This window comes from Ictidomys tridecemlineatus, chromosome 12, assembly GCF_052094955.1.
Source record: "Ictidomys tridecemlineatus isolate mIctTri1 chromosome 12, mIctTri1.hap1, whole genome shotgun sequence".
Taxonomy (NCBI): domain Eukaryota; kingdom Metazoa; phylum Chordata; class Mammalia; order Rodentia; family Sciuridae; genus Ictidomys; species Ictidomys tridecemlineatus.
The window spans coordinates 1,053,469-1,064,944 of record NC_135488.1 but is presented as its reverse complement, the minus strand read 5'-3'; the positions used below and the strand labels follow the sequence as shown (position 1 = coordinate 1,064,944).

The 11,476-nt window shown below is 49.0% G+C and overlaps 1 long non-coding RNA gene across 1 annotated transcript; it reads right to left on the bottom strand.

Annotated features, from left to right (window-relative positions):
• Positions 1-1,259: 1,259 nt before the first annotated feature.
• On the bottom strand, positions 1,260-7,511 carry LOC144368971 (uncharacterized). Its single transcript, XR_013428378.1, has 3 exons — positions 7,148-7,511; positions 3,904-4,044; positions 1,260-1,998 (listed from the first exon to the last, which is right to left on the bottom strand). It is a non-coding gene; the product is annotated as an uncharacterized LOC144368971 (long non-coding RNA).
• Between the last annotated feature and the right edge of the window lie 3,965 nt (positions 7,512-11,476).

Here is an 11,476-nt window from a genome sequence, read left to right as displayed (position 1 = left end):
CCTGTTAGCACCTCATCAGCTGCTTGTCTCTGCCCCCAACCGGCCAGCTACTCCATGGGTCCCCCAGGATGATGGGCTCCTGGGAAGCTCTGTGTACACAGCCCGGGCCTACAGAGCACACTACTTCCTCTTTCCTTCCTGCACTCCCTCCTCCTCTCCCTCCCCCTTTCTTACTTTCTTCTTTCCCCCCTCTCTCTCTTTCTCTTTTTCTCCATTTAAATCCATTGTATGTATTGAGTTCATACATGAAATTCACCTGTTCATGTCTGTTTCCAGGAATCTGAACACACACGTGCAGATGTGCAGTCACATACAAGCACCAAATGACTCCCCCAAAGAGCATGCTCTTGGTGTCACAGCGGAGGAATCTTTACCATCCCAGAGTCACAAAATTTTGTCCAATGTTTTTTCTGGAAATGTTATTTTTGCATTGCTGGGGATGCATCTCGGGCCTTGTGTGTGCTAGGCAAGAGCCTCTACCATGGAGCTGCATCCCAGACCACTTTATTTTATATTTTGAGCCAGGGTCTCACGGAATCACCCAAGCTCACTTCACTTTTTTTTTGCAAGGTACTGGGAACTGAACTCAAGAGCACTTGACCCCTGAGCCACATCCCCAGCCCTATTTTGTATTTTATTAGAGACAGGGTCTCACTGAGTTGCTTAGCACCTCACCATTGCTCAGGCTGGCTTTGTGATTCTCCTGTCTCAGCCTCCCGAGCTGCTGGGATTACAGGCATGAGCCACCACGCCCTATATATACAGATAGAGACAGGGTCTCACTAATTTGCTTAGGGCCTCAGCCTCCTGAGCCACTATGATTACAGGTGTGCACCACCACATCCAGCCACCTTTGTTATTTTTAAAATTGCTCTGGTTATTTTTCTTTGCCTTTCCATGTAAATTTTCAAATAAGCTTATTGAGTTTTACAAAAACTCTACTGGAATTTTGTTTAAAATTGTAATAAAGCAAAGATCAGTTTAGAGCCACGTCCTCAGCCCTTTTTGCTATTTTATTTAGAGTCAGCGCCTCACTTTTGCTGAAGCTGGCTTTGAACTCGCCATCCTCCTGCCTCAGCCTCCTGAGCCACTGGGATTATAGGCGTGTGCCATTGTGCCCAGCTGCATCACACAAATTTTGATGTTATATTTTAATTTTCATTTAGTTCAAAACACTTCCCAATTTCCCTTTTGATTTCTTTAGACATACATTATTAAGTTTTCAAATATTTAGGAATTTTCTAGAGATATTTGCTTTTATTTCTAATTTAATTCCATGGAGATCAGAGAATGTGTTCGTATGATTTGAGACTTTTAAAATTTATGGAGATTCCTTTTATGGTCCAGAATGTGGTCTACGAGAATTGAAAAGAATGTATACCCTGCATTTGTTGAATAGAGTGGTCTACAGATGTCTGCTTGGTCAGGCGTCAATCCTGTTGCCAAGTCTTCCCCATCCTTGCTGGTTTCACTTGTTTTATTGAGTGGAGACAGAGGAATGCTGAGATACCTCTCTCTCTCTGTCTGTCTCTCTCTCTCTGCCGACTGAACCCCAGGCCTCCAGTGTGAGGATGAACCCTCCACCCAAGCTGCTCTCCTGACTGGAGTCTCCAGTCCTGACTGTAGGTTCGTCCGTTTCTTCCTGCAGTTCTCTCAGGTTTTGCTCCATGTATTTTGAAGTTTCAGTATTTGGTGCATAAATATTTAGTGTTGTTACTTCTCCCTGCTTTTGTGGTTATGAAGTGATCCTCTTCATCCCAGTGATGGTCTTTCCTCTGAAACCTACTTTGATATTAATATAGCCATTCCAGCGTTTTTTTTTTTAAGTTATCATGGTCTATTTATTTCTCCATATGCTTGCCCTAAATTTTTCGTATCTTTGCAGCTAACGTGGGTCCTGGTAGATCTGTAGAGTTACTTCTTACTGAGTCTGTTCATCTCTGAGATGTTTTCCATGTACTTACACATCAGACATTGAAGTAGCTTTCTTTCTTTTCCCTGAAAGAAAGAATACCAAGGTATATAAAGTAGAGGGTCCGAGACCATAGCAAATGCGATGTTTTCAAAAGCTGCATGTCCTTCCTGGTTTGTTATTTGTCTGCACTTGTTTCCAAACTTGAATGAGTATAGGTTTCAAACATTTAAGGTCCTGGCCCCAGCGTCAGAGAGTCTGGCTTCCAGGGTCTGCCCCGGGACCTGTCTTATGACACCTCTCTGTTCCTCCACCATCATTGGGAGCTTCTGCTGATACAGGGACCTCAGTTCACAGCTGGAGGACCACTAGATATTTCCCACCACCATTTAAAAATTTTTTTTAGGTTACCAACCCTACAGAACAAGTATGTGGGGGTCTGCCTTTCTACTCTCAGCCGTGTGGACATGAGGCAATTCCATTAAGCCCAAGCCAAGATGCATTGGCAGAAGTGGGCCCTTTGAGGAGGTAAAATTATCTTTCAGAAACTTAGTGCGGCCCTAAGCAACTCAGTGAGACTCTGTCTAAAAATAAAAAATAAAAAGGGCTGGGATGTGGCTCAGTGGTCAAGCACCCCTGGGTTCAATCCCCAGTACCAGGAAAAAAGGAGGAGGAAGAGGAGGAGGAGGAGGAGGAGGAGGAGGAGGAGGAGGAGGAGGAGGAGGAGGAGGAGGAGGAGGAGGAGGAGGAGGAGATTCATGCACCTGCGAAAATAAGAGCAAAGTAACTGTGGAAATGCTCTGTATTTGCCACTCATCTTAATTTTTTTTCCTTCTTTTTATGGTGGAGGAACTTGTGGTGGAAATTCAAGCAGAACAAAGTTCTTTTTCTTTCTTCCTTTTTGCTCACACTGGTTACCTCCCCGGAATGTCCCTGCTTTCTCCCTCTAGTACTTCCCAGTTCCAGCTGTTCTTTGGGACCAGCCTAAATGCTCCCTGCCCTGAGCCTGCCGCTTCACACTTACTTCAGGAGCTGGAGGCAATGTACAGATGGTCATCTGTTGACTTGTGGGATGTGGGACTTCCCACTGACCCCTTGGAAGCTGGAAGTCCAATGAGGAGCAGAAGTTATATCCTGGGCCCATCAAGGAAAAGCAATTCTCAAGTCTTGGTTCCCTGACTCCTAGGATGGATGGGAAACCAGACCTTCCAAAGTAGGCATGGGGGGCTGCAGGATTGAGGAAAGGGCTCTACTCTTTGCAGAGACAATGAAGATTAGAAAAGAAAATGCTGGGGTTTGGCAAGGCTCCGTGTTAGCGCTGTCCTAGCGTGAGCCCCTGGGTTCCATTGCAGCACTGCAGGACTAAAAACGGCAGGAGAAAATCCCCTGTGTTATTACTTATGTATGTAAATAATTCCAACAAATCTCATCCACCTTCTGGCAGCAAGGAACCGCTGGGCACCTCTCATGCCAGGTGGTCTCTGAGTTGTCTCAGCCTGTTTGAGGAGGAGCAGGCACCGCACAGACTGGCAGTGAGAATCTGGGGTAACCAGGGGAGGCATCTGGAGGAGGTGGCATTGGAACTGGTGGCCACCATAGCATGATTTATTCAGATGATATCGGGTGCACTGAGGGTAGTATGGCCACAGAATCAAAGATTCACTCAGACGAAAAGAACAGTATGGAGGTCCAAAGAGATGACAGTTGGGACAAGGAAAGACCTTTTGCAGAGAGAGAGAAAGAAATGGCTGCTGAGGCTGAAAGGTGGGAGGCTGGGAGAAGTCAGGTCTTTCTGTCCAACACTGGGAGGACATTGACTCATGGAGGTCTGACCAGAGATGAGGCTTGCTTTGCTGGACAGCTCAGACCAGGATTTGGTTGATCTTTCTGAAGCCTGTGGAGGCTTCTCAGCCTTTCCCCAAGGGCAGGTGGTGATCCAGGGACAAATCAAGCAGCGTAAGGACAATGATCGCCCCAAAGGGGCTACTCACCCCCAGCACTGGACGGCCGGCAGCAATGGAGGAGACCAGGTGAAATACAGGGAGGGGACAGTCACTGGTGATGCTCCTGGGCTCTGGCCCCATTGTTCTGTCTCTGCTCGTGTTTCTGCAGTTCTGTGACTGCTCTGCGTTCTGTGGGATGACACTAATCATGTGGGGGCATCCGTTTTGGCCGAGGTTTACACCCTACCAAGTATAACCCAGGCAGTTTTAAATCCAAGAAACATAGGGACAGAAAAACACAGAGATATCAGAGCTTCTGATTCGGCCTCTGTGGAGGTCTGCCGGTTGTCAGGGGAAGTCTCACCCAGGAGCCAGGGTGCGGTGGATGCTAGCTTTGGATTTGGTCCCCTCAAACCAAAACCCATGATGCTGTGCCCAAGTCCTTCTTTGTCCTCATAAACTCCATACTTTACAAAGGGTATAGATATTGAGTGTTCAGTGAAAACAGGCTTTTGGTGGGGCTGTTTGAATCTGTACCTGATGGGAGACCATACTCTTCACAGGAGCTTGAGTGCGGAGGAAAGTTCCGGAACAATGGAGGCTTCATATTTTGTATATTTAACATTGACTGAGGTCATTGGTGAATTATTTCTTTTAAAATAAGACTTACGGGGCTGAGGGCTCTGACTCAGTGTGTTTAGTGAGTCTAATTCCCAGCATGAAAAAATGCTTATAAAATAATTGTGTTGTGCTGAGTATGATAGCCATGTCTGTGATCCTAGAAGCTCGGGAGGCAGGAGGATTGTGAGTTCAAAGTCAGTCTCAGAAATTTAGTGAGGCCCTATGCAAATCAGTGAGATCCTATCTGTAAATAAAATACAAAAAAAGGGCTGGGGAATGACTCAGTACCCAGTGCCCCTAAGTTTAATCCCTGGTACCAAAAACTAAACTAAACTAAATAAAGTGTTGTAAACTAGTGCCTCTGTCATATAGAAAGAATATGTGCTATTCCACCAATCATGCTATTTTATTCATTTTTGGTGATTTTCCTTCAGACTTTCTTTTTCCTACACTAGTTTTGAAATCTTTTTTTAAATAAGAAAAAAATAAATCCTGTAAAAATTATGGGGAGCCCTGGAATCTCTGAGAATTACTTTCTTTTCTTTCCTTCCTTCCATCCTTCCTTCCATGTGTGGTGCAGGGGGTTCAACCCAGAGGGCTCTATGACAAAGTCACATCCCCAGCCTTTTAGTCTTTTTTATTTTGAGACAGAATCTCACTAAGTTGCTTAGGGCCTTGCTAAATTGCTGAGGTTGACCTCAAAATTTTAATACTTGCACCTCAGCCTCCTGAGATGCTGGGATTACAGGCATGCACCCAGCCTGAGAATTCCTCTTAAAATGATGGGAATACCCCCCATTCCCCAAATGCATGGAAACCCATGGGCCTGGCATCACCCAGCTTCTGGATGCTCCCGCGGGAGCACCTGACACCCAGGAGCCTGATTATGGAGATGAGTCCTGACTTCCTTCCTCAGCCTGCACTGATTAAACCTCCCTCTGGGGTCTGCACAGTGCAGGCACAGGTCACTCAAAAGTCATCACCCGCTCTCGGTCACTGAATGTGAAAAGAAGTTTCCCTGAACTGAATGGTCAGTGCTAGAATCCCAGGAGTCCGTCAGTCAAAGCTACCAGTAGACAGAGACTTCGAGGGACAACAAGGTCTCTGCCTTTCGTGGAAGACCTACGGGAGCCATGGAGAAGAACAGCTGTTTTCTCAATTTCCAAAAAAGCATTGTGTGATTTCTGCTCCAAGATGTAACAGGGGACACGTCATAGGGTGATCAGCTTGTCCCAAGTGCCCCTGGGGTCAGCTCCCTCCAGCTTCCTGTGACAGTGAGCGTGGATGGTAGCCGCAGAGGCCCAGGGGGACCCCGATTTCCTCCTGAGGAATGTTGCCACCTTCCTCATTCCACATCTCCTGATGGGAACTGCCCATCTTCCTCTTTTTTTTTGTACCAGGGATTGAACTCAGATGCTTTCAGCCACTGAGCTACATCCCCAGCTCCTTCCCCCCTTTTATAAAATATTTTTTTAGTTGTAGGTGGACACATACCTTTACTTTATTTATGTCTTGCTGAGGGTTGAACCCAGCGCCTCACACATGCTAGGTGAGCGCTCTACTGCTGAGCCACAACCCCAGTGCCCCAGGCCTATTTTGCATTTTATTTAGAGTCAGGGTCTCACTAAGTTGCTCAGGGCCTCACTAAGTTGCGGAGGCTGGCCTTGAACTTGGAAGCCTTCTTCCCCAGCCTCCTGAGCGACTGGGATTATAGCCCTGTGCCACAGCCCTCAGCCCTCCTTGCTTTAGTTGGTTAGATCTGAAAGGAACACTGACTCTGTGGATCAGCATCACCTTCAAACTGAAATGGCAGATGGCGTATTTCATGGTTGTGCAGCCGAGAAACTGAAGTCCTGTATCCCAGAGAACTGAGGCTTCTGCATCTGGAAAGACCCTAGTGACGGGCTCCGCTAGGCTCCAGGATTTCTGATTCACTCGGGTAAAAGCGGAGTGAGCCAGAGTGGGTCTGCGGGGCTCATCTTTCTTCCACCTGATGGGCCTGGGGCCTTGCAGTTGGGGAAGCACAAAGAATACCCAGCTTGACTGCCCTGCTCAGGTACGGAGTTCTGGGAGGGACACAAAGGAAAGGACTGCCTCCTGGAAGTGGGCTCCTGGCAGCAGAGAAAAGCCCTCTTTCTGCAAGCATGTGATCCACAGGACCTTTTCCCCATTCTAGAGTGACAGACTTCCCGGACTCTTAATTAACACAGCCATGATTCTGGTGTTCAGAGGGTAGACAGAGCTGCTTGTATTCTGCACCAAAGACAACTTCGCTACCCCTGCTGGGTGGCTCAGTGGTTAGCACCGGCCTCACTGCACCAGGCCCTGGATTCCATCTCCAGCACCGCAAAAGCAAAATGAGACAAAACTACTACATTAAAGAAAAAAAAGTCACAGGAGCCCAAGAAACCCAGGACGCGCCCCAGAACCACAGCCTGCATGGTATTCAGCGCCGGAAGCCTCTCAGAAGCCAGGACTCCAGCTGAGATTCCTGAAGTCTGGGAAGCAGGCTGAGGAATGCTGGGGACCCTCATTAGGAAACAGAGGGTAGATTTTCACCAGAGAGGAAGCGAGACAAGAAGACGGAAACAAACACTTCTCACTCCTGGGTGCCCTGAAATTCCTCCCGTGCTGCCCCTCTTCTCCCATGACCCCAAGGTCCCCGCCACACCTCAGCTGAGTGCAGATCAAAGAGAGAGGGGACTTCTGACAGCCCTGGTGTTTGACGGTCTGTGCGATGGCCTCCCTCTCTGCCTGTCTGTCAGTACAGGCGGGGCGTCCCCAGCAAGCCTTTGATTGTCCGCACAGGTCTCTGTTACCTACCGGAGCCAAATGGGCAACTCATACATACGTGCATCTAATAATTCAGGTTGCAGTGACGCTTAGGGACAGAAACGTCCCAGCCCTATGGAATGTAGGCTAGCCAGTCTTGACTCAGAACCGGATGCTAACTGCATGCTCAGGTCTTACATTATTTTTTTCTTTTGCGTCTTTTAATAGCCAAATGCCTTCCCTCCGTATTCTAAAACAGATCACGTGGCCGTGTTAGAAACGTCAGCTGAAATGCCCTCCACTGGTTTAGCGTGAGCGTTCTCTTTGTCAGCTTTGAGTTTAAAGGTCACAGTGAGTTGGCAAATTGGCCCTGCTCAAGGGTGAAGTAAACCGCTCCACGGGCAGTGAGGACACTATAAATGCTGGCCTGAACCCAAATTGAGCCCAAGGCCAGGAAAGCAACACGATAGCTAAAAAAGTGTGGACTTCGTAGCCAAACAAATCAGGAGCCTCTTCCTGGCTGTGTGACCTTGGGCAAGATAATGCGAGTCTCTGGTCCTTAGTTTCCTGTCTGTAAGACTGGTGTTCTGCCATTTGACAGCGGGCTGAGGATTATTGATAATGTTTGTGGAGTAAGCAGCACACAATTTTCATGAGGTGACTTGGGTGAAGCAGATTGATTCTGTACCCTCTACCACTCACCCTTGAGCACTCTAGTGCCTGCAAGTCCAGTGAACTTAGGGATCAGGAAAAGTGTGCCTGCCCATCAACTGACCACAGACCAGTCCTAACACTGTACCTGAAGGGCATATCTAGCCTTTTAAACCCAAGTCCCCTGCCATTGGAGCCAGGAGAGGTGACTGTCCTATCAGCAGCATGCATTTGTCCTAAGTGAACAAGTGGCTTCTGTAGCCAGGTGCAATCTGTCCCACTGCACCCTTGTGTGGGCCTGGCATGGTTCTGGGGCCACAGCAATGCTGAGAACATGCTGTGGGAAATCCACCCCTTGGCTCAAAGCCAAGTTCAGGCTTGAAGATGAGAGGTCTGCATGCTCACTGCCCTGGCCGTGCCGCCAGAGGACGGAGCTGGATCGCGGCTTATGTTCTGCAAAACTGCGGGGTCTGTTGGTGAGATTTGTTTGAAACATGGGATGTAAGGGAAATGTGCCAGTGAGGGCAGTTCAGGGGAGGATTCACCTTGAAGTGCAGAGGAAAAGCGAGAAGGGCAGAGAGAGTTATAAAATGCAAATCAGAGGAAGAACATCTCCTTCCCAAAGGATCTCACCAATTGTAAATCCCTAGAATTTCTTACCACTAGGGTCAATGGATGGGCCTCAGGGGCTGTGGGAATTCCTTCAGGGTGCAGGCATGATCACTTTTGTGAGTGTGTGCATACGCATAAATATTTGTGGTTTTATATGATTACATTTCTTTAGTGTGGGAGTGGGCAGTAAATTTTTCTTGAAATACTGGCATTTTTTGTGTGGTCCTGGAGATTGAGCCTAGGATCATGCCCATGCTAGGCAAGAGCTCTACCACAGGAACATACCCGTAATCCCAGCACATCAAGAAGTTGAGGCAGGAGGATCACAAGTTGAAGGCCAGCGTGAGCCACTTAGCAAGACCCTTAGCAACTTAGGGAGATCTTGTCTCAAAATAAAAAATAAAAAGGGATCATGCTAAGTGAAATAAGCCAGTCTCAGAAAACCAAAGGCTGAATGTTTTCTCTGATATGCAGATGCTGATTCATAATAAGAGGGGGCTAGGGAAAAACAGAGGTTCTTTGGATTAGGAGAGGGGAGTGGAGGGAGGGGAGGGGCCTGGGGTACGAAGGACAGTAGTGGGTTGACATTATCACCCTGTGTGCATATGTGTCTACAAGAGCAGTGTGACTGTACATCACATGCAACCAGAAGCCTGGGAAGTCATGCTCATCCATGTATGATGTGTCAGAGTGCTTTCTACTGTCGAGTGCAACTATGAGAACAAATTTTTAAGACTATTTAAATGGGCTTCTGTTACCTATCAGTGGGAAACGCTAAAGTCAGTCTTCATTACAGTTCTCCGGTAGCACCCTGATCTGGACTGGGAATCCGGTGAGTTCGGGGATCGTGAGAGTTGTGCCTTCAGGTCACGTTTCCATCCACCAGCTGCAACAGATTGCACTCACATCACCGCATGTGCAAAATGGACCCAGAGCAGTCTCAGGTCTGTCTGGCCTCTCAGCATCAGGACACACAGCACTACCTGCATACGGTGTCCTGCACATGTTGTGGTTAACAGGCAGGAGAGAAAGTTCTTCAATTTGGGCATTTGGCTCTGGAGGGGCCTGTGGCCTTGGGCTCCTGCCTGTGGACGGAGTGTCCAGAAGGCTGGAGGCCACGGTGTAGTCCTAAGGAAGGAGTCCAGGTCACAGGGCCCCGGGAGCACACACAGGGCGCTTGGAGAGGCAGCTGGAGAAGAAGGACATGTTCCCCAGAAAGGTGGCCATGGAGCCAGACACGTGCTCTGCAGCCCCCTGATCTGCTCCTCCCAGAGGCTGAGGATTGCTGGAGGGGCCGTTTGAGAGGTTTCGCAGGAGGAAACTAAGATCTGCTGGACGTCCTGCATCCCCCTGCAGCCAGACCAGGTCTGCTTTTCCTCTCTGGCCGTCTGAGTTAACAGTAGGGGACTTCACTTTTGTGACACCTCGAGCCCAACGCCCCAATTCTGTAGATGTTGGTGGCAGTATGGTGCCTTCTCTAGGACAGTACTCCTTGAAGATGGAGGCCTTTGTTGGCAGCATGGACAGGCCTTGCCCCTCTAGGGAGACCAGAGCTGCCAGAGTTGGAGACTGCTCCTGCTCGAGCAGTGGGGGCAGGAGCCAAGCTGGGCCAGCTGTGCACACTGCTGTAGTTAGGGTGCCCAGGGAACCACCAATCTACCCGACTGTGATCAGAGTCAGACTTCAGGCACAGGATGCAGGGACGGGAATAGCAAGGCAGCCGGGAAGCTTCTAGCAAGCCACAGGCCTGCCCCACAGGGCCCGCAATGGTGAGGTGCAGGCGAGGCTGCTTCCTGTCCTCCTCCAGCCCGGAGGAGGCAGGGTCTGCAGGACCCCGGACGCCATGGCATCTGAACGAGGGAGGCCTGCAGCTCTGTGGAGCCAACACCCACCTGGACACCTCCTGGTGTCTCCTACTGAATGTGGCTCCCACACACCTCAGTGGTGGAACTAGAAAGAAAACCAAGGATGCAATCATCAAAAGTCAGGGCAGGGTTGGGGGAGCTCTGCAGGTGGGATGTTCGTGATGTAAGGAACCTTGGGGTGAGGAATCCCAGAGTTTTTTCTGAACCTAGGTAGAAGTTACACACATATAAAACCCACCCTTCCTTCCTTCCTTCCTTCCTTCCTTCCTTCCTTCCTTCCTTCCTTCCTTCCTTCCTTCCTTCCTTCCTTCCTTCCTTCCTTCCTTCCTTCCTTCTTCTGGGGATTGAATGCAGGGGCGCTTTACCCCTGAGCCACATCCCAAGCCTATTTTATTTTTTATTTTGTGACGAGGTCTTGTTAAGTTGCTTAGGGCCTCACTAGTTGCCCAAGCTGACTTAGAACCTGTGATCTTCCTGTCTCGGGCTCTAGAGTCACTGGGATAACAGGTGTGCAACACTGTGCCCGGCAAGAAGTCCCAATTTATTAAGATTATGTGTAGCCAGGCACAGTGGCACCTGCTTATGATCCCAGCTAGGGAGGCTGGGGCAGGAGGCTCGTGAATTGCTGAATTCAGCCTCAGCAATTTAGCAAGGCCCTAGGCAACTTAGTGAAAACTTGTCTATAAATAAAATATTTAAAAAGGGTTGGGGATGTGGCTCATTGGTCAAGCCCTTCATCTCTGGTGCCCCCCCCCAAAAATTTGTATATTTTGTCTTTTTTTTTTTAGATGGAGCTTTTCATAATGGACAACAATCAAGTCTGTGAGCCTCACCAGCCTGGTCCTGGCCTCCCCTTCCCCTCCTCCTCCGTGACCCACAGCACTATTGATGATCTGTTCTTCAGTGTTGGTGCCCTCCACCCGGAACCCCACCCCAGCCCCATCAGTCACTGAGATCTAGGCCTGGGGCTCCTGCCTGTCCCACCACCAGTCTGTCAGAGCCCTGAAGCCTCCATCCTTCCTGGCCTCCCTCCTGGCCTCCCGGCCCCTCTGGGATTCCCTGTCCTCAGCTCCCACAGTCACTCTTTCACCCACAGACTG